Below are 22,644 nucleotides of genomic sequence, written 5' to 3'. Positions count from 1 at the left end.
AACTTTACAACAAAAACAAAACCTAGTGACATTTCCAGAAGAAACAGTTAAAATCTTACAAAACTACCCGAATGTCCTGCAAACATTTGCTGCAGTCTCTTGTCTCTCTGGGTGCCAGAGGTGGCACTGCTTTAGCAAGAATGTTTGCCTAAAAGTAGGAGTTTTGAAGGATAAACAACGCCATCTGAGCAAAGACCTGCCACGATTTTTCAGGTTCTGCAAAACAGAGACTTACTTTGGAGTTTAAACTATGCGAGTGGAGTCTGCTGGAAAAAGTGACTTGTTTGAACCCAGCTGCCTGGGTGGCGGGTCCCCCGCAGCGCTGGTGTAGGCGTGGGTGACGCAGGCAGTCGAGCGAGGAGATGCAGCAGCCCAGCGTTGCCCTCCCTGGAGGCTGCGGGCCTTTCCCGGGAAGTTGTGTGTTCGTGAACATAAGGCACAGAATGCAGAGCGGGGCCTTTCCCCGCTGCTCCCAGGGAACAGAAATAACAAACGCTCGCTGCTGATGGAAGGGCGTCACCATGCCCAACTGCTGCTGTAGACAGCGACATGCAGCAGCAGGGCACCTGAAGGAATCGGGAAACCGGTGAAAGCCAAGGCACAGGACAAATGAGGTGAAACCGCCAGTCATGTCCCAAGGAACACGTGGTTTTGCTCCAGGAGCCTGGTGTTCATCGTGATGAGCTGGGCTGACTTGAACCCCCTCCCTCGTACCTGCAGCTGCCATCGCTCCACACCCACTGCTCCCAGCAATTCAGCCTGTCTTCCTTACAGGATTGTTTGGTTTTTTTTACAGTGTTATTTTTAAGTGGCAAAGGGCTGAGTAGAAATGAAATTATACTGGCGAAAGGTGCTTTTGCTTGCCCGGCTTGTTTCATTTGCTGAACTGCTCTAAGTGCTGCTGGCACTGGCACTTTCTGCTATGACAGCACTAGGAGTTTCCCAGTTGAACCAGCAAACACCTTCTGATGGAGCCAGGCCTCAGAGTACAAAAGTTGACAAAATATGAGCAATGGCACCTCTCACCAGCGATGCGGCTACCGTGCGCCTTTCGCCCAGGTTAGACAATTCGATGAGACTTGCTAGTTTCATTTTTATTTACTGTGAAATTCACTTTCAGGCTTTTGTTCACTTGTAAAAAAGATCCTGTTGAATTTCAAGTTCAAATTCAACTGAAACATACAGAGTACTAAGGCTTGTCTTCATCTGCAAAACGCAGGGATTTGGGAAAGAGGGATTTTCCATCTGCATTTCAGGGCTGGACCCGTTTAGGCCTCAATTCCTGCGAAACCGCGTCTGTGCTTCGCTGTAGCCATGCGGCCGCGGCGGTGAAACGCTCCAGCTCCATGGGCGAGCCGGGACACGGTCACCGACCCGGGCCGCCCCGGCGCCGCCGCCGGCAGCGGAGCGACGGGGGCTGTGGCCGCTACGCCGTTGTGCAACCGCCCCGCGGCTCGCCCCGCCGGCGGCGGAAGAGGCTAATCCCGGGACGGGAAACCCCGCAAGCGTCCGCCGCGGCGGTTTGTCCGGGCAGGGGAGCGGCGGGCATTTCTCCCGACACCCGGGCCGCGGGGAAACCGTCGTTTCCCGGGGGCGGAAAGGCAACGGCGGGGAGACGGCTTCGCTCTCGCGCTGTTCCCCCGGGGCGGCCGGGCTCCGGCGCTGACGCACGGCGGGACGCGGAAACACCCCCCCCGGTGCCCCCCCTTCTCCCCCGGGACCGGCCCCGCTCCGCGCCGCCGCCGCGCGGGCAGGTGGGCAGAGCGCCGCGCGGCACCGCCCCGCCCGCCGCGCGCTCCCGGCCCGCCCGGCCTGCGTGGCAGCCGGCGGGGCGCGCGCCCAAGCGGCGGCGGGCAGCGCGTGCGCGGGCGGCGAGCGCGCGCGGCGAAGTTGTCTGTGGGACGCGGCCGCCGCTCTCTCGACCGTTCGTTCGCCGCGGGGCTGTGGGGGCCGCGGCCCCTCCGGGACGGGCACCGGCGCTTCTCCGCCGCCTCGCCGGCCGCAGGTGAGCACGACGGGGGCCCCGCGGCCGCGGACGGCCCGCGACGGGGATGTGCCCGCCGCGGGCCCCTCGGGCGGTGCTGCCGCGCCTCCGCCGTTTCCCCCCCCCTCGTCCCGGGCAGCCCCGGCCGGTCCGGGCCGCAGGTCGATCGAGGGGTAGGGGGGCGGGCGGGCGCGATAGCGGGGCTGCCGGGGGGCGGGTGGGCGGCCGTCCCGGCGCGGGGTCCGGGCCGCGGCGCCTCGTGGCCTTCGGTCCGGCGGAGCTGCCGCGCCCCCGGCCCCGCGGCCAGCACGTGCACCGGCAGCAGGGGGACACGAAGGGGAATGTCGCCGAAACGGCGAGGGCCAGCGGGTCGTCATCGGCTCCTGTCGGGGAGGTGGTGTCTGGCAGCGTATAGATTTGAGCAAAGTTTAAACTATTAGAAAAATACGAGTATTTGTGTGGTTTGGTGTCATTGCAGAGCCTTTCTGGAGGGTTTGGGTGTTTTTATGTCAGAAACAGTAGTGCCGCCAGGCGCACGTGAGGGGCCCTGGCAGCGCCCTGCGTGTCCCCCCCGAGGGTCGCTTCCCACCGGCCCGCCCCGGGCTCCTCCGTAACCTCTCCCTCGGTGAGACTCCGGGAGCTCGGGGCTGGCGGAGAGGCCCCGGCCCCCCTGGCGCTGGCCTGAGAGCCCCCAGCTGCGCCCTCCCGCTCTCCCGGGGCTGCGGCTCCGGGCCCCCACCTCGGCCCCTCCTGGGACAGGGCCCAGCCCGTCCAGGGCCCGTGCTCGAACGATGGGAACTCCGGGATAAACCCGGCGCTTTAGGGGTCGCTACATTGCTTTTGAGAGAGCACATGTTCGAGCTGAGCTATGAAATACCATTTTTTTTCCCCCCAACATGTTACTCCCTCCAAAGTGTGATTTTTCCGTGTTTAGAATAATGGTGGCTTTCCAAGCTCCATCTGTTTGTCTGTCTGTTCGCACACACGGAGTATTTCTGCCAATGGTGATTGCCTGTGGCATTATTGCAGTATAAGTAGTTTGATAGGAAATATTGTAGCAATTACAAGTCCAGTGATGCAAGTTCCTGACACGTTATGACTGTCTTGCTGTCATTCCTGTGTCTCCTTTAAAAGTTCATTTTTGTGAATCATTGTAAGCAACCGTTTAACTTCTGCAGCATTTCTACAGTTTCTGCATTTTGAGACATCTCTTGACATTGAGTCAAGCTCTTTCCACTGTTATTTTTTTTCCTGTCGACATTTTTTGTGACAGTCATATTCTTTTAAGCAACAACAGAAAAAAAAAAAGGAACTTCTTTCAGATAAAAGTGTAGCTGCCCCCGTTTCCTATGGCTCTGTGCCTTAGAGAGCTAAAAAAAAATGGGGCCTGGGAGGAACTTTTATTATGGTGGAAAAAGAGCATCTTCTGTGGGAAGTGAGATTTCTAGACGGAGTGTGAGTGACTGCTGTCACCCCAAAGGAATTGTCAGAACAAAATCAACCTTTTGGTTTCTTAACACCTGTGACGTACGCTTTTGCTTGTTTAGTTTCCCCTCCTTCCTCTGGAATTCTGTTTCTTGACAAGAAAATTTTTACAAGAGAGGATGGACGTGTAATTTGACTACAAGTTTTAATTTGCCTTTTCAAATTCTTTAGTATTCATTTCATTCTGAGAAAAGCAGGTGAAGATCGGTAACATGGGCTATAAGCCCGCACTGGGAAACAGATTTTTTTTTTTTTTGGTAGTACTTGCCTTCTGTGTTCCTACCCAAAAAGTTTTATGTCAATATATAGTACTTAAATGTACACTGAAAATATTGAGCCTACACTGGCTTTTCTCATTTCCCATAATAATTAAGGCTGTACTGGAGAAAATAGTGGGAGATTCTGAGATTTACCTTACAGCATCTTTTTTTGGCTTTATTCAGACCTACCTGATGATCTGAAGGCCTCTTTCAATGGCTTGGAAGAGTTTTTTTGCAAACTGAATGATCTATTAATGATTGTTTTTAAAAGAGTATTTTTTTGTATGGGGGATAGGAGCCAGAAATACCTGTGTGGCTTTTCCTCCTCCTCTACCTCTTTTTTCTCAGCTGTAAAATGGGGCTAGTTACCAAGAAGTCTACCTCCTGTGCACCTTCAGAACACGGTTTCGAGATGCGTAGAAGACGAATTAGTAGAAGTACTTTAACATCTTTTCCTACTTTATGTGGTGGCAGATATATTTAACCTCAAGGCTATGAAAAATGTACGCACACCAAACAGCATGGCAGTACAGACTGGACCGTGGGAACTGGAGCAGCCCACATGTGGGGCAGGGGGTAGAAATCAAATGTCTTCATTCTGAATTTAAAGCAAGAAAATTGACCGTAGTTGCTGGAGGAGCAGAGGAAGATTTCGAAGATGGAATGATGAAAGTGGGCATCAGTATAATCCTCTGGGGCCTGACTTTTGCTGTGTCCTAAATGAAAGCGTAGTTGGGATACAGTCCTTACAGAAAATGAGGTTAACAGCCCGACTTGTGTTTTAGTTTTTGTCATTCTAATTTGCCGTTCTAAGCTGCTGTTAGAAGAGATTGCTCATGGTGATCTCCAGCAAATGAGAAAGATAAGTACATGGAACCTCATTTTAGAAGTTGGGCTCATATTTACCATTGAGTGAAAATGTTTTTAATTGCAACTTCTCCAGCATTGGTACAATTCAACACTCATCTAGACGGACAGTGACCATGACAGATGCTCTATGTGGTTGTGTTGTGAATTATGACTAAGGAAGTCGGTAACAGCCATCCTACCTGTGACACACACTCCTGCATTTGTCTTGTAAACTCACTTAACCAGTCTGTTTTACCTTTTATGGGAGTGATGGTGACTAATTCAGTGTACACCTATCCAGGTGCTTGACTGGATTGTTTGGAGGAAATTATGTGATAGATGTCTTAGTATCCAGTATAAATGCAACATGCAAGAAAAACGTTCTTGTAATATTGGAAGGAAACACTAAATATTCATGTGGTTGAACTGTAGTTCACGATTGCCTTGATACCACTCGTCACTGAAGACCCTAAAAATGTGGTTTTTGGCAAGAAACCGGTGACACACTCTGCTCCTGGTTACAGGACAGGCATGGCAGCAGAGGCAGCTCATATGTGTGGCTGTGCCACGTTCTGTGGATTGGGCAAAATGGCCTTTACCAGTATAAAATCACGTGGAAGTTAAAGGTTGTGCGAAATGGACAGAGTTAACACTTTGTCCTGGTAAAGGCAGAGGCCTTGAAAATAGTTTCTTCTGTTACTAAGTCCTGTTCATGCTGTGTTTATTACACTCACCCTTCCCTTTGTAAAGCTTTTAGTACAAGCACATACCAGTATTCAGCAAGTTCCTTGTGCTTTTTCATCAGTAGATCTCTGAGTGCCGTAGAGGATAAGTACGGTTTATCTGAAAGCTGGGGGTAACAGAATGGGGAAGGTTTGGTATGTCTCAGTGTCATGCAGAGCCCCTGCGCGGCCAAGCTAATGTCAAACAGCTTGGGCTCCCAAACCAGATGGTGTCCCCTTGGCATCCCGAGTGACGGGGAGTTGGCTCAACTGGGTAAATTGGCGTAAAACTAAGGAACCAAAAAAGAAGGAGGCAAAATAAGAGAGTTGAACCACTTCACTCACTCTTTGTGGCTGCTGAAAGGGCAATTTGTGTTTTCCCAGACTGTGTCCTTGCCTGTTCCCAGAGGGGACTGGCCCACGGAGGGAAGGGGATGTGCAGCTTGGTCCTTCCGGCCTGATGCTTTTTAGGGAGCAGAGTCTGTCAGCTGCAGAGCACGTCAGGTGTGGTGTAACAGGTCTCTTCCACCTCTGAATTCCATGTTTCGCTGTAGACCTCAGTCTCTAAAGTTAAAAGGAGGAAAAAAAATAGTATCTAAAAAAAGTAGTATCTACAAGATAGAAGAAGAACGTGTTCAAGCTGAGAGGTGACGTTGGCCCAGACAATATTTTTCATTTTGAAGGAGAAAAAAAAAAGAAGCCAAAATATTTGCATGCAAAATCTAGGTTTAAAACGGACTTTAAAATCATAGTGTTTTAGTGTTTTTCCCCAGCAGGTTGAAATTGCTGCAGCGTGTTTAAATTATGTGGAAAATTAAGCTGTATAAAATACTCGTTTAAAAATTTCTTACAGGTTTGAGGGTGTTTGTGTGGGGGTGTGTGCATTATTTTTTTTTTTTTTAAAGCCAGATTGGAAGCTGCTGTCTTCACTTGGCCGAAATGTAGGACAGGGAGAACCAAGGTTCTGTGTGTGACAAAGTGGGCAGTTCCAGAACCTGTAACTAAATTTTGTTTAAAAACAGAAAACCACAGGGAGTTATTTTTAATAGTGGTTTGAATGCAGAAGTCTGTAAAGCTGTCAAATCTTTTTATGGGTACATGGGTCTTCTATCTTGGCCTATTTTTTATATGCATATTGGATTGGATCAAGGTTACTTCAGGTTCTAACCTGTGCTAAGTATTTAAACATCTGGACTTGCCCTAAGCACCATTGCTGTGCATGTGGGAGAAGCTTTTTGGATTGTTTTTTAACATTTTAAAATATTTCAGAAAAAAATATAATTTTTTTGTTCAACTAAAACAGTATATTTAGCTTCCAGTGTTTAGTTGTATGATACAGCTTATCACATGGCACGATGCAATAAATTGCAAATAATTTTACAGTGTCAGTACAATTAAAGAAATTAAATTTCTGAAGTGTTTACTTCAGCATGGTGCTACTTTAAGTGTCTGCTATCATAGATTCCAGGCAGTGAACAGCTGTCTGTCGCAGATGGGAGAGGGGAAAAAAACCTTCCCCTTAGCTTCTTACTTCTAAAAAGGTTTCCATATAAAACCACTAGTAATGTAATACAACCTTTTAGTCAAATTTGAGTTTCCTGTTACACGTTTAAGTGAACTGACAGCAGACTGTATCTATTTGAAACCAAATGGTGTAAGTGAATGAGACTCTAGGAATTTTGTACTCCAAAGCATTCTTGAAACCTCACAAATGCTTGTTTGGCAGTCAGAATGCATTATTTATTACATTTAAAAAATAAAAAAAAGTCTTGCAGGTAGTTTCTGAATTACTTCTTTGGACTCAGCTGTCTTTCAGTAAGATGAGGTGGTATTTCCGTCCTGTTCTTGTACTGTGTTTCACACAACAAAATCAGGTAGATTAGAAACTGTCAAGGAAGCATGTAGCAAATACGTATTTTTAATAGAGTCCAAGTGCAATGAAGTCTGAAAAAGGGCAGGTGAGAAAGATATAGTGATTTTTGTTAGTTGAGTGTTTTCTGCAAAGATCTCAAGATGGCAGAAGTGGAGTTTGTGCACAGAACTACATAAATTTAGTTTTAGATTGTAAACTGGATACGCTGTTTTATTGTTCTATGAGCCAGTACATCCTGGCAATTGTAAAACTTACTAAAATAGTTATGACATGCCTGATCGCAAAATGCAGAAGATGGTAAGATTGTTCTTTTTAAATTAAAAAGCTGCTGCTGCTGGCATAAAGCTTTTTCCTGTATGGTGGTTTCCTCACTTTTTTTTTTTTCTGGACTATTAACGGGTATATTACAATCCCTAGGCACTTCTTAAAGTTTTTGTGTTTATTTGCTTTGAGTAGCTTAGGTCTCCAGTTCTGGACTCCAAACTTTGTGTGTGCTCCACATGATGAATCCAAGTAGGTGCCAAGCCATCCCCTGCCTTTGGACACACCTCGGGCACCAACCCTGACACGTCAATGCATTTGTTGTTTAGGAAGGCAGTTTATTTTGTTGTTTTATCGAAATATTGACTGGTTTTGGTTGTAGTTTCAAGCAGTTGTCATTCTGAAGCTATTCTGATTTTTCTGTCGGGTGGTGCAGGTGCAGTGGTCTGTGTGTGTTTCGTTCACCATGTCTTTAAAATGTGGCTGCACCCCTGGACTGATTTATCTCAATACAATATGTAACATCAGTTGGAAATTGTGTTGAAATGTTGATTTTTTCCAAGTGTGGAGACGCTGCTGAGGCTATTCCAGAAAGCCCCTTTGGAAAGGAAGGAGTCTTCTGGTTCAGGGGAAGAGATGGCTCCCAATCTTGTGCTGCGTGGGGGAGTGCTCCCTGGCACGTCTCAGGCAATGCTGGTTGTGTGATCTTAAACCTCTTATAAACCAACCAAACTAAGGAATCAAGGGTAATAAACCTGAGTGTGGCAATGCTGGAGAACAGGGCAGAGATTCCTCTTTGAGAATGGGGTGATAACGTCTTGCACTGCCACAGCTATTTACAAAATGAGTGGCTGTCAACAGCCTGACTGGGGCGTCCCCAGATAGGCATTTCAGCCTTGCCAGGAGACAGCTGAGGGACCTTCTTGAGGGGGTCTAAGTGTCCCGTTTCATCGCAGCATCCCACCTTTTGGGCCTGAAACATCCTCCGGTATTTGACCTGGGTGGGATTCCCCAGGAGTGGTTATGCTCCCCCTTCGGGGGACGCTTTTGCTATCCTGCTCCTCCATGCGCTACATCCACGTGAATCATGGTGGCCTCACCTAGTGCGCTGGTATTTCAGGGGTCAAAAGCTGAAGTGATAAGGGCTGTGACCCCGCGCCCAGCCGCTGACGGAGCAGGTGCTGCTCCACACCCTGGGGAGGATTTGCAAGTCTCTCATTTTGCAGAGCTCAGTGACAAATCCTGCTCTCCAGTTACTTTTGTCGTTTGGTCTTTGAGAAGCTCACTTGCTACGAGGCGGGAAGTATCCACCGGCCTGCTGAAAACCCACGGTGTGCATGAAGCGGAGCTTTAAGTCCATGCTGACAGGAAAAACGGGTGCTGGATAGTTGGCATTGCTCCCTTAGAGGGCCGGTGTGCTGGGAGGTAACACAGCCTGAGCTCTTCCATCCCTGCTTGGTGCCACTTGCTGCCGACGCAGCCGCTGGCTCAAGTGGCGCAGGATAATAAAAGTTCCAATTTTTCTTCTTTCCTTAGAGCCAACTATCCTCTTTTACGTGGGAGAGTAACTTTTTTCTTAACTTAGTAATTTTTAAACTGTGGAGTTGGAGATCAAAATCGCTGCAGATGGTGCAATAATTGGGGAATGTTGACATACAGGATGGATTGCAACTTCACGGAACACTCAATACGATTCCTTTCAGGAATTTCAGTTTAAGTCTCTGTCCTGTTCTTAACCTTGTGGACACTTGTGTCTGCCGTTGGGAAAAGGAGTGGGTTTTCTCCGTGTTGGAACATTTTGTTTCTTGCGTAGGAACACTCTGAATGTCCAGCCTGTCTTGGAGAGTTTGTGGTGGGTTCTGCTTCTCGGGGCATACATGTGTTGTTACAGTGAGGGGATAGGGAGAAAAGCTGTAGGTATTCTAAGGTTCCTTTCCTCCAAGAGTAGGGACTGAGGGTGGAATAGATTCAACAAACATGGACACAACTATTTCCTCCTCTTTCATTCATGGAAGTTCTGCTTTCCTTCTTTTGTGCTGTCGGTATTTCATTTGCTCTTCTGTCAGAGTTGTGCAAAACTAAATCTCAAAAATGTTAAACTGGAGCAAGAAAACCCGCTAAACGATCTTGAAAAGGGTTTTAAAATACAAGAATATATTCCAAAGAAGCAAATAAGTCACAACTGTCTGTGTCTATGCTACCCTTTAATCAGTTGGTAAATCTAAGTGGTGACTTTCAGCTGTCACTATATTAAGAGCCAGCGCTGCCTTTTGTGGCAGTCTGTATATACTGAACTCAGTACTATGTAGTAAATATTCTTGCTGTGTTTTCATAATCATTCTACTTAGAGTAAGTGCTTCTTGGGTGGGTATTACAAATCTGTTAATCTTTATGGTATTTATAGGGTAATTTTTAACTCTCTTGAGCTCCTTACTTCCTTGCGGGTCAATTACTCAATTTATAACATTATGTCAGTTGTAAGAACTTTACCATCCAAGGGTAAACACTGTTGGGTACAGTTCTTTACCTGTGTTTGCTCTTAGTTCTTTGTATATTAAGGTATGCAATAACTTACTCTGTGACTTATTTATTGGGATTTCTTTTAGTCTCCCTGGTTTGTACTTCAAAGTGACTATGATGACTTATGTTGGCTTTTGTGCTTCATCACTAATGCAGGGAGAGGGAAACCTTGCAGCAGTTCTCTCTGAAGGAAAGGCTGTTAATCAAGTTGCAGCTACTTAAGTCAAAATTGCAAATGGAGTTTAAATATTTTTGATTTTCTGTTGATGAAACTGATTGCTATGAGTCAAACATTTTCTGTGTTGTGAGCATGCAGCTCTGTAGCAGGGAGGGATGGCTGACTTGATTTTATGTTCTCGTGTCCATGTTAAAGTGAAAATCTGCTCTGGCTCTATGGGGTTTGGCTTGGCCTATGGAAAGCAAGAATAAAGTCATCACCCAACACTGGAGTTTTACATCTTGAAATTGCCTTTCCCCTTGCTCCTTTTGCTACTGTCAGCAGTACCACAGCACTGCGACCTGATGGTGCTGATCCTTGTGTAGCAAAGGGGCTCTTTCTGTAGCATTTTACCTGTTAGGAATAAGTTTGGAGCTGTAGTCTGGGGGAGAGGTGTCTGTAGTTAAGAAAACTGATGGTGACTTGGAAACCCTGAGTTTGGGGAGCATCCAGCATTGCTCACGTGGCCGCTAGCTCTTGGAAACAGTAGAATGGCAGGAAATTTTCTGGAAAGTCTAAGGTAGGTAAGGGCAGGTAAGGTAGGTAAGAGATGCTTAAGAGATGCTTCAGACTAGTGCCAAAATCTCCTCCTTTTGTTACCCATGAATGCTCAAGTGTTATCTACTGGCTTTTCTTCTCTTATGCTTTTCTGTTGTATATTTTCAAGATGAGGCTTCTGCTGCAACAGCAGGTTTTGACATCTGTGATGGCTTTTTGAGGAAGTGCCCAAAGGAACCCGTGTTCTAATTGCACTTTTTCTTCCCAGTGGTAAGCAATGATTCACTATCACAATTCTTTAGTAAGCACATCGCACGGCGGTGTTCCTCGGTTTTTTGTTTGTTTTTTTTTTTCCCCATAAAACTCTTCAGTATTCTGTTTACTTACGGATTAGAAAAATGTCATGGGGTAATGGAGGAAACAAGAACTTTGTTTTCAGAATAGGAAGGTCAAATGTTTACTGCCTCAGTATCGTTCATTCCGTCAATAACAAGGCAATGAAAAACAATATTCCAGCACTGCTTGGAGCACCCTCTCCTAATCTCCTTCTGCACATCTAAGCACACCTTCTGGAGGACTTGGCTTTGCATTTTCCTAAAGGCAGCTGTGGGAGAGCTTTGTGCTGGTGTTTTCTCTCCTGCACAGCGTGGCCATGGCATGGGTTTCTGACGTGGCCTCCTGCCTTTTGTCAGCTTTATTTTGGAGTTGGTGGGACTGGCATGAGAAAGTGGTGGTGTCTTTCCTTGGCTGCTGTGGGAGGAGTTGGTCAGCTGGAAAAGCGTAAGTGAAAGCGAAGCCTGGGTTGGCAGGAGATGAGTGTTGTGTATGTCTTATACAACCTGTTCGCATGTAGTGGTCCAAAGGAAGTAAAGTCTGAAATGAATCATTCATCACGAGTCCTGTCAGGCTCTGCTGAAGTTGCCGTGTTATCTTTCCTGTTGTTCCTCTGAAATTGTGGACAGCTGAGTGCCAGCCTGCTCATGTTTTTGGTGACATAGATGGCACTAATGAGTTGCTAAAAGCAGCTAGATGATGTGGGGAATAGAGTTTCCCATTGCGGACTGTCTCTAATTTGTTATAGAGATCCATATTTAAATTTGTATCTCCTCTTAAGTCATTGGGCAGCAGTGATAGCCAGGGTAGCTTTTGTTCACGCATCCAATATGTGGCATTAATTCCCCTCCGGACTCAGTTGCTCTTGTTCGTAGCTTTTCCTTCATGCTGTTGCCATAACGTGAAATACTGGTGCTTGCAAGGACGTGGCTGTGTATTTTTGCTGAGAGCATGTGGCAGTTACGTTCTTCCATAGCCTTAACTATCATTTTACTAGTATGCTTTTGGCTTGATTTAGACTGTAAACTCATCAGGGAATGAGTCATCAGGCAGTGGAGCTGGGGCACTCGCTGCTGTGCCGAAGCACCTCTCCTTGACACTTTCCAGCTTTTAAAGGTTAGGTTTGACCTCTTAAACTGGGCGGTGTAGTCCTGCCTCTGCCTCCCTCCACTGAGGGTCCGCATTTCGGGGACTTTGGATTCACCTCTCTCTTGCCTTGGTTTGATCTGAAATAGTCTGCATCTGTCAACCGACTGGTAGATGTTGCAAATTCATTAATAAATATGTTCTATTTATTTAAATATCTTTTTTTTTTCCTTCCATGCCTTCCCCTTTTCCACACATTTACTCTTTTAAAAGAAGTTGTTACGCAGCTCTTGGTTGTAGTGTGGGAGCTCTGTCCGCTCACAGGAATGTGTGCTACCAAAATGGCTTTGTTGTTTTTATAGAAACCTTGCCCACACACTCCTCTTGCTTTCCAAATATCTATAAATCCCTGCAGGATCCTGCTGACATCACTGTGGGGATCCACATTTATTTTGTGATACTGTGTAGGGGTTAGAGCAAAGTAGAGTGTGGAGTCAGGACAGGCGTGTTTTGGCCCCATCGTTGACTCCAATCAAGTCTGGACATTTAATACAGCAATTCATGTTATTTCCAAATAAATTGCTACATCACTGTTCACTTGTATTTTTGTACTAGCTCTTTAAGCTGGTTTATTTTACATTAGGTCAATTTGATCATTTGCTATCATTGCTCTTTTATTTTTATTTTTCTGGTTTTGCACTTGCTTTGCCGCGTTGCTTGGTGCCTCAAAGGTTGGGGATAACTGTGTGTGGGTTTTGCTGGACTAGAAAAATTATTTCTATTGATGAGTAGTAGCATGTTATTCACAGGTATTAAGGTGTCAGCATAATTTGCGTTGATATTAGTAAAGCATATTGTAGCTTATTTTGAAATACTGTAAATATTTGTGTTTCTTTTCTGAAACAAACCGTTGTATTTGTGCGAGTGTCTGGTGGTAAACAGTTGTCTTTGAATGCTGATGAACTGGTCCATGGTAGATATTTTGAGCTGTGTTCTGCATAATTACTCTTAAAAACGGATAATTTGAGATGGTTGTAAAATTATGTTTTACTGAGTTCACGGATTGCTGAAAGCTAAATTGCATTCTGTGCCTCAGCTGGACTTTTTTGTTCCTTTCTTTTAATTGCATTAGCACTTTAACCCCGGGACTTCTCGTCATGGCTGTGGCTGATTGGGAGGGATCTGGTGGTAGATAGAACAGATGCTGCATTTTGGAAACATAATGTAAAGGCCTTTGCAAATGTCTATTCATTCTTTGGTTTCAAGCTCTCTGGCACAAGTGCTGTTTTATTATTATCTAAATGACCGTGTAGTGTCTGCAAAACAACTGTGAGATGGACCTCGGTTTTAGGGGGATGGAAAGACCAGTGCAGGGCAAGTCTTCCCTAGTCTGCCCATTTCTCGTAGCTGTGTGGGGAGAAACTGCTCAGCCAGGGATCAGTGTATTGCTGTGGAGCCAGGAATGCCTGAAAGGCACCTGGTGGACTATAGCAGAGATTTTTCAGACAAGAAAGTGGAAATGAAGCTGTGGAGCTGTTGTCTTGGAAGGTAAAGTGTATTTTTCCTAGCTCTCTCAAATAGGTGAATTTCTGTTCTAACAGTGTTGTGTTAATCTGAGATCAGTGCGGTATCTTGGCAGCCAGGGGAGGGTGGGAAAGAAATGCAGGGTGGGCAGGAGAGAAGATTTTTGTTTGCGTGAGTAAGCTTATGGCTTTTAATAATATGGTAGTACTGAGTTTATGTTTCAACACTGATGTTTATTAGAATAATAGGAAATTGTTACATGGAGGGCAGAGTATAGTGTGGAATGTGATTTGTCTCTTATACAGAGCTTGCACGTTTAGTTGTAATTTTCTTGAAAGGTTAATTTCCAGTTTCTCTTCAGAACATTCTGTGCAGGCCTTTCTGTAGGGGAAAAAAAAAATTGGACCCAATTTAAATAGACAAGTCTTGTGAATCCTGAAAGAATTTGGGCATTTAGCCCAGGAAAGGGAGAGTTCTCTGCAAGAACTTCATTAACCCTGTCTGTCATCAAAATAAGTAATAAAAGTAGCTATGCAGACTTTATAAAGAACAGATCTTTTTTGTTTTAACTCGTAGCCTTGATCTGCAGGGCACTGGTGAATGAATCTTGTTCTTTAAGGAAAACTGTGCCCATGTGGGAAAGGAGATGGAGATGTGTTACAGAAATGTGACACAGTGATACAGAAATGTGGATATGAACTAAAGAGCTGCATTAACTTTTGGAAAACTGGTGCTCTTAGTTCCAGATACTCAGGAACACGGAGGAAAGCCGATTGTTTTATTTAGTATGGATAAGACACCTTATAGCAATATTCACAATACATTCTTATTTAGCATATTTTGGGGCAGAAAAAATACAAACGTATTTCTAATGTAGCTATTTTTGTAAGTAGAAAGATGTTAAATCTTTTTAAGGGGAGGAGAGTTTCTGCTTCCGTTTGGCTGTTACTTGCAGGATGCAGATGCTGGGAAAGCTCTTCCTGCAATGCTGGCATCTGGCTGCTTGGAAGTTTTGCATAGGGGTTTCTGAGCTGGCTTTGAAGTTGCCTTTGGATTTGAGTCATATGAATCTGTAGATTGGCTGGGCTGCGTAATTCTCGCCATCATTTCCTCTTTCTTCTGATTATGAGAAATGTAAATACTTCAAGCTGCTGTTCTGATTTTTGAAGTTGGGTGAATGTATATCTATATCTTCCTCTATTCCTTTTCCCTGTATTGGAGACAGATCTGTTGGCTGTTGAAGACTCAAATTCATGTCTCTAGAGAGAAACTGCATGAAACAGCAGGCCTCAGGGATTTTGAGCCTGTCTGACATGGGCTTGCTCTTTTACTTTGGTCTGGCTAAGCTTTCCTTAAACGTTTGGGAAATTGCAGCGGTATTTCAGAAGCATCTTTGTGAGGTTTGCTTAATATTTGTCAAGTGCTTGGAAATGTGCTAATTAAAAGTATTTATCAGTGCTAAGTGGTGGTGTTTCTAATCACATATGTATATATGTATTTATAGAAAACTTTGTTAGGATTAAGGTCATATGTTTGTTAAGCTTTCTGAGAACAGACCAGGCTGAACAGTTCCCGCTTTGGGGGTTTGGGCCTGCAGCAGCAGAGCTTAATTAAATTAAATTATTTTTTTTTTGTACTTTGGATGTTACTTCTGGTTTTGTCTTACTGGCTTCCAATGATCTGTTTGCTTGTGCTCTCGTTTGAGATGGCTGGTTGCTAAAGATATCTTGATAGGAACAAACTGTGGAAGTAGTTTGGATTCGTAGTTGTATGTGGTAGAAACTTATTTTAGCAATTGGCTTAAACTGGATGTTTTCGCCATAGGTTGGGAACAATCAGACTTCTCTAATACTTGATTTTTGGCTCTTCTTTTTTACAAGGGCTCTTCAGATGTTGATTGAGAGTGGAAACTGTTTGTATTTCACATGTAGATTGTCAATGAGCCAGTAGTACAGTAAGTTTGCTTACTTATGTGCAAATAGCTGATTGCTGCCTTGATGCGGAAGGGAGAGCGTACAGCCAGCGCGATAATGAAGCTGACATTGCTGGTACAGACAGTGCGCCTTTCATAGCTGTATATGATGTTACTTATTTCAGTTATGATTTAATGATGTGAAAATGTCTGGCAGTTTCTGTGAACATATACGTTATGAATACATTTCCAACCTATACTTAATCTTTCCTTCATCAGAAATGAATGAATTCTGAGAAGGATAACACAAATGTTCTTAAATAATTTGGCTTCAGGCTTGAAAGCTTTATTGCATTATAAATTAAAAGGTGAGCATGTTGTTGCATGCTTAGTAAGCAATACAGTAAAATTCCAGGTAGATTTAGTATGTGTTTATTCTTAACATGTGTTTCGTTAGCACCAGTAGTGGCCTGAGAGGTCTCTCTCTAATGTTTCAAAGGTTGTAAAAATGAGTATAGTGAATACTTTTGGAAGGCACAAAATTGCAACTAGAAGAATATAAATTAAGGTATGTTGGCTTCTTTCTTTATTTGAAACATACATAAGTGAAAACTTGTTGGGGAAAAATGCAACCTGCTGTTGCTCTACTGTGTTTACAGTGTTATCTCTCTTCAAAGGAACTATTGTTACTTTAAATGCCACTGACTGCTATCCATCCTCAATTTTGTATGTGAATGTATATTTTGTATTTAGGTACGTCTTATAAACGTTGTACATAAATATTTACATGTGATGTTGCATCTAGGAAATTCTGCGTGGTGAAATGAGAGAGGAATAGTCCAGTTAGGCTGGTGAAAAGGAACAATTACCTTATCACATTGATTACTTAGTCATAACTATAAATCACCAAGTACTCTTGGCACTGATCCTAGGCCTGGTTAATAGGAGCCCTGTTCAACCATCCCTTGTAATGGATGGATTGAGCTACATAGCATCTAAAGTGTATTCGGAAGACTTTAAAAATAATTACGTCCTTTGATTTGGGACCAAGTTCTAGGGAGCTGATACTACAACATGGGGAGCAGGGGGGAAAGCCCAACCTTTAACTCAAGTTAAACCTTTCGAAACCAAAATCAGAAGTAAGCTAACTACCTTCCTGGTTGGTGGTGAGAACTGATGCAAGCAATGGGCATAAGAAATGGCCTGTCAAAAGTATTGTATAAACTCAAGTAGCCTCTTCAGACATAGTAATACAGTCGGGGAGGGGAGAATACTGTGTCAGACCTTGCCATTTTCAAGTCATTTTACTAGATTTGTCCCCAAACTAGAATACAGAGTATTTGAGCTTACTTAAAATGGGAATATGTACCTGAGCTGAATGTAGAGAGTGATGTGATTTGAAAGAGACGGGGACGTTTGACACAGATACTTAATTATTGGTAGGAAGCATTTGTTTTATTGACATCTACAGTGAGATGGCTCCTAATAGCTTTAAATAGTTGACTTAATGTCATTTTGCTTCTAGGTAAGGAAGAGTGAATTACAGTTTCTGTCACAGCATTTATTTAATGAATATCAGTTGTTGACATAGTATGAAAAAGCTCTAGGGCTTTTCAGCCATTTTTCTGAAAGATTCTCAGCGGATTTGGGGTCTCCGAGAAGCCAGCACTCGGGCACTGGCTGTTGAAAATCTAGTTTGCACAAAGTCTTAACAAAAGATCTGCTCAAACTCTTAACACAAACGCATCTGAACCTGCTTTCAGGGTAATTCCAACGCTTGTAAAATGGAAGTTAAGATTAAAACAACATTTTTATGCTCAGCGTTCAATTTGTTACAAACATCCTCATCCTTGTTAGGGGTTTTTAAATTGCAGGTACAATTTTCACTGAGGGCCATGACTTGCTTTCTGCATTTTGATTGGGCAGCAGCTACTTGTAAAATTTTGAATGTATAAGTACACTTTTTTATTTTCTTATCGTGAGGTCAATTCCGTATTTTCAATATTTGTAACTTATATTAATATATGAGTTATATAAGGAGGGATGAGGATATGCTTCTGAAAGTTTTAAAAAAAATCCATCTGTTAAATGAAATTCAAATAAAGGTTGATTTTAAAAAAACACAGGTAGGGTCCTTAGTACTTACAAACACTGATAAAGAAAAGTTTACTTTGAAACACAGCTATTGTCTTTAACTGCATTTGGTGACTGGTGCTTTTATTACTTGCTGTACTAGATCCAGGGCCTGCCCTTCAAAGCTTTCCTGATTAAAGGCTGGGAAAGTTGATTTCTGCTGGTTTTCATTTGTCCTTTAGATTTTATGTCAATGAGGATGAGAAAAAGTTATATTAGGTAATATATTAGCACTTTGGTCATGGATGGCGTTACTAAATCTAACAAAGTTGGGTAACTGAGCGATCTTAATATATTGTTTTTAAGAGTCTGTTCACGCTTCCATATATTTAGTGCTTTCTCAGGCTTTGCAGGTGTCCGTAACTCATTCTGTGTTAGTTTGTGTGTGTATATCTGTAGGTACAGTTTCATCTTAATGCTAAGCCTCATATTCTAAAACGTTTTACTGGTGATATATCCGCATGCTGTTTATCAGTTCCGGCGTGAGTTCCCTGGTTGGGGCCTGGAGCTGCTGGTGGGACAGAGGGGGCCGGGTTCAGCCCGGTGCCCAGTGCTCCCCCACCTCTGCCTTCCCAGCCAGCTCTTGTATTGTAGTATTTAACTCTGCTCTTCTCTCCCGGCTCATGCATTTCAGTGGCATTCCTCATGTTGTTTCCTTTAACATTAGTATTCATTTATATTTTTTTTTTCAGTGTTGGCAGGTGTGTATTTCACATTAACATGAGGGGTTTTTTGGATGTTAGACTGCTATTTGCTTATGGTAATTTCCAGTCATCATAAGGTGACTGTTGAGAGGGATGAGCAGAGAGGAAAAAATTGTCAAGCATTTACAGTAAATACTCTCTGCTTTTGGAAACGCTGTCAGAAGTTTAATTGTTAGGTTCAAGTAAGTTTGTCATGTGCCAGACAGAATCAGTCTGCTGTAATGAACGGGTTACGCACTTCACCAGCAAAAAGGGAGAGTGAGAAACCAAGGGATGCTCAGGATTTCCTGTCACCTTGCACTGCAGAAGGAATGGGGTAGGCTTTTTAACCTAGCCTGTAATTAGGTTTTGCATGGAAGCATATATTACTGTGCTTGCTTTGCCAAAGCTCTTCAGTATGATGGATGAGATTTAAAGGTTGATCTGACTAAATTGCAATGAGAATACTAACGACAAAGATATTTCTGTTGTGAACTATTCCTACCAGACATCATAGCTGTGACAGAAATGGTGTAAGATAATGGACAATAAAAGTCACTCGAAAATAATACTCTCCTAGGATTGGACTGCCTTCCCCACAGCATGTACCCTGAACCACGGCTATAATGTAATCATAAGCCAAGATCATCATTTAAATATATAGGTAATCTCGTATAGTATCCTGACAGATTTATTTTATGAGCAAGCAAGAGGAAGAATATTATTGGGCAGCAGAGAGGAAGAAGGTGTTACTGATGTGGTTGTGTTTATTTCGTAAAATAGTTTGCCTTGCTGCCATGGATGGGGAGCCTGCAGTGGGGGTGTGTGGGTGGCGTGGGGGCAGCAGAGCCTGCACTCTGTGCACTGGGGGTCTCGTTCACCCTTAATCTCCATTCTTTGTGTATGTTAAAAAATGGACATTTGTGCAGTAGTTTAAGTAACGTACTTGTCTGTGTTTAAGCAGCTCGTGGGTTTCTGGAACTGTGTAAGACTTGCCTTTTTGTTTTGTTTTACACGAGGTACTCAAACAGAGCCTCCCCCCAAGTCCGCGTGTAGCGAGAGGATGTGAGAGGGATATAGTAACGGAGTGGAAAAGCGTGTATATTTATCGCATGATATTTGAGGGCATTGGAGCAGGTCAGAGGTACAAAAAGCCCCGTAACATTTCCAGGAAGGGCACAGCTGCCCCCACTTCACAGCCAGGAAGGCTGAGATTCCTCGGGATGGAGTCATGTGGCTTTTACAGTAGGAAGTGGTGCAAGAGTGGAAAACCTCCTGGTTTATTCTGCAGAATACTGTTGCTGGCAGTACTAGGGAAAGCTGGAATTGCCGTGGCTCGTTCTGTGTTAACAAAGCTGTTTGCTGTGAGGTCTCCAGTATGTGTCACAGGAAGAGCTGCTGTGGCAGTGCCACCCCATGCCGTGTCCCTGGTGTTGAGGAGGGCTTTGGCAGTGCCGGGAGCACTGGGGGGGAGCACTGGCAGCATCGGGCGCAGGGAGCAGTGGGGTGTCTGCAGGAAGGCGAAGAGTGTTGGTACAGAAAATGGTTCTAACACTGAGCACTTGGACTGACGCTTTGCTGTCTGCTTCAGAGGTGGACGGTCCTATCATGTTGATTATACATCTGGGAGCAAATAATTTGGCCTCTAGTTGAGTTTGAGGCACCTGGAGACACATGGTGAGACCCGATTAGGCTGGTCACAGCTGTTTCACCGAGCCGCTGTAGAGAGGAGCTGCACCCGGGGCAGCAGGCTGTGTGAGACTGAGCGCCAAGATGCTGATCAGGTTCTGCTCCTTAATGAGTGTCTCGTAACTAATGATCTTGGCCTTTGCTACCAGGTGCCCTGGGCTGTTCTGCCCTGAGAATCCCACCTGTCAGGTACTGGCGAGGTACCACGGGGTTCAATGGGGGTTTGGGTTTTGTTTTGCTTTCTGCTGATTCAGGCCTCAGAGGGATGGGATGGGGCATGAAGATGGTTAGGTACCCAAAGACGAGCTGCAGCCTGGGACGTGGTAGGGGAGCCAGCTGCATGAGAGGGTTTTTATTTTCTCTTGCTTTGTAAAAACTCCAGGTTACCTGTGAATCCTGCCAGTGTATGCGTTAATAGCTGTACTGCAGGAGGGTGACAGTAAGTGGCAGGATGCCTGATGACTATGATGCCAGTCACTTATGGTACTGTGTGGATGGGGCCTTTTTTTTTTTTTAAGGTGTTTTAGCATAGTTGGACATGAGTTTTGTGTTTCTCCTTTTTGCATTATTCCCCTATGGAGTTGAGAGCACATGGCGACAGACAAACCTTCATCAAGTTGTAGTTTGAGAGAACAAGCTGCTTATCCCACATGGGCTGTGGTCATATTCCCCACTATGTTGTTAAACTTATTCTGAATTCTTGGAGACTAACTGAATTGCCTGCAAAACTATTGAGATACGAACCTGAAGAAAATGAGGTTCCTATTGAACATACTGCAGCTAATATCCAGACTAACTTCAGGATTAGTAAAATGTAGCTCAGAACATGATCATTTCCTCAGGAGAGTGCATGTATCTGGAATGGGGGTGAAAGTCACTGGTTTTAAGCAGTTGTATCAGACACTTGTTGTGTTCTTTGCTCAACGTTTTCATGTTTGAAAAATTAATTGCAATATTGATTCTGTAGTTAGACTTTTTAGAAGAGAGAATCTCAAAAAGCCCGTAGAATTTCTGACATAATAAAGTGCCTTTGTGGTGTTAGCTGCTATTTGAAGGCCCTCCGTGAAGCCCCTTCCCGGGGATCCCCCTTCCAGGCTACCTCTAAGGAGTGCTTGCCAGGAGCCCAGAATAGCCGAGCTGAGGGCCCAGAGCAGGACACGCTGTCCCATAGGTGTCAGCAGCCTCGGAGCTGGTGTCATGTGAGTCGGGCCATATCTCTTTTCAAAGCAGATATTTTGTTCTTACTTCTTCCTTTGCTTCCAGCTGTAGTGCTTTAAACAAACAGGGACCAAACCCAAATTCTCCACCTAGTACATTCTCGTCCCCGCTTGTGGCAGCTGGGCTGTTCTGAGCTGTTCATTGCTTTCCTGTTGTCTAACCCCTCGCGGTAAGTAATTGTACCTTGAGTTTCCTTATGGCAGCTGGAAAATACGGTTCTCTTAGGATTGTCCCAGATTTGTGTATGATCAGGTGACTCAAGTTCTTGTATTCAGAAATGCCTCCCTCTTCTCTTTTTGAGCTCTAGTCCTTTCCAAAGACAGGACGTGGTAGATACGATGTTGGATCCATGTTAGACTACAGATGTTTCAAGTGACACCGCCTGGACGTGCCTTTTATCTTGAGGCTGTAAATGTGAAATTTCTGAATGCCTCTGGAGGGAAATGGTGAGAAGTGAGGCTGTCAGTGGCCTGCAGTCCCCAGCGGTGTTTTCTCTGTGCTTCCGGGCTCAGAAGAGAAAGAATGTGTGTTACGTTCTCCCTCCCAGTAAACAGCCTTTCTTCACGTCATGAATAATAAAATAATTAAGATAATTTTGGCAGTGTAATGTAGAAATTTCATATGACATTTTAATGTTGATATCAAGAGCCATATTGTTATTTTTTAAGTATTCACCTGGTTACTAGTAAACTTACAGATGCCTGGTGCTGAAGGAATCTTAAACTTCTTCACGCTAATAGTGATGATCCTTCTCCCACTGGAGTTTCATAGTACCCACTTCAAAAACCTTTTTATTGAGAGCAACCCATGTGTTAGCCTGTTTACATGCAGCCAGTACTCCAGCTCTCACAACTCTTTTCTAGCGAGTGTTTGTTAGAGTGAACATTCATTTGCTTAAGCACCAAGAAGAGCCTTTTCTCCGCTTTCTCCCCAATGCTGTGTGTGCATGTGTTACCATGGCTGGTGTTGGGAAAGATCTGCCACAGCTAAAGGTTTATTTCACTGACAACTGTTAAAAGAACCAAGCACAACTTGCTACAGAAATCCTCCTGCATCATATTTTCTTCTCCACTCCCCCAAATATTTAAAATACCTTTGTATTTTAAATTAAGAGTTAGTCATTGCCCAAGTGCCAGGCATGCTCTATTAATACACTAATGAGGTCAGGTTGTGCTCTTTCACTGAGTGAATACTTGCCAAAACTCTTGAAACAAGTTTCTGGAAATGCTTGTGTTGGCCACTAAATCTTTACTTGTCACCGGTACACTTCTAGTCATGGCTAAGGACAGCAAAAATGTGACTCTAAATGACATATTACCTAGAGATGTGTGGATACTGAATAACTAACTGTGGGTAACATCATTAAATAAGCCCCAAAAACCTGCACACTTTGTGGG

The 22,644-nt window shown here is 44.2% G+C and overlaps 1 protein-coding gene across 1 annotated transcript in view; it reads left to right on the top strand.

The window, feature by feature from the left end:
* The first annotated feature begins 1,809 nt into the window (after positions 1-1,809).
* NEK6 (NIMA related kinase 6) overlaps positions 1,810-22,644 on the top strand; it is a 63,769-nt gene continuing 42,934 nt past the window's right edge. The window contains exon 1 of the mRNA XM_063352702.1: positions 1,810-2,005. The gene's annotated coding sequence lies outside the window, so the exon portion shown is untranslated. The remainder of the gene's footprint in view (positions 2,006-22,644) is intronic.

This window comes from Chroicocephalus ridibundus, chromosome 15, assembly GCF_963924245.1.
Source record: "Chroicocephalus ridibundus chromosome 15, bChrRid1.1, whole genome shotgun sequence".
NCBI classification, from domain to species: domain Eukaryota; kingdom Metazoa; phylum Chordata; class Aves; order Charadriiformes; family Laridae; genus Chroicocephalus; species Chroicocephalus ridibundus.
The sequence above is the reverse complement of the archived record's forward strand: the minus strand, read 5'-3'. Positions and strand labels throughout refer to the sequence as shown.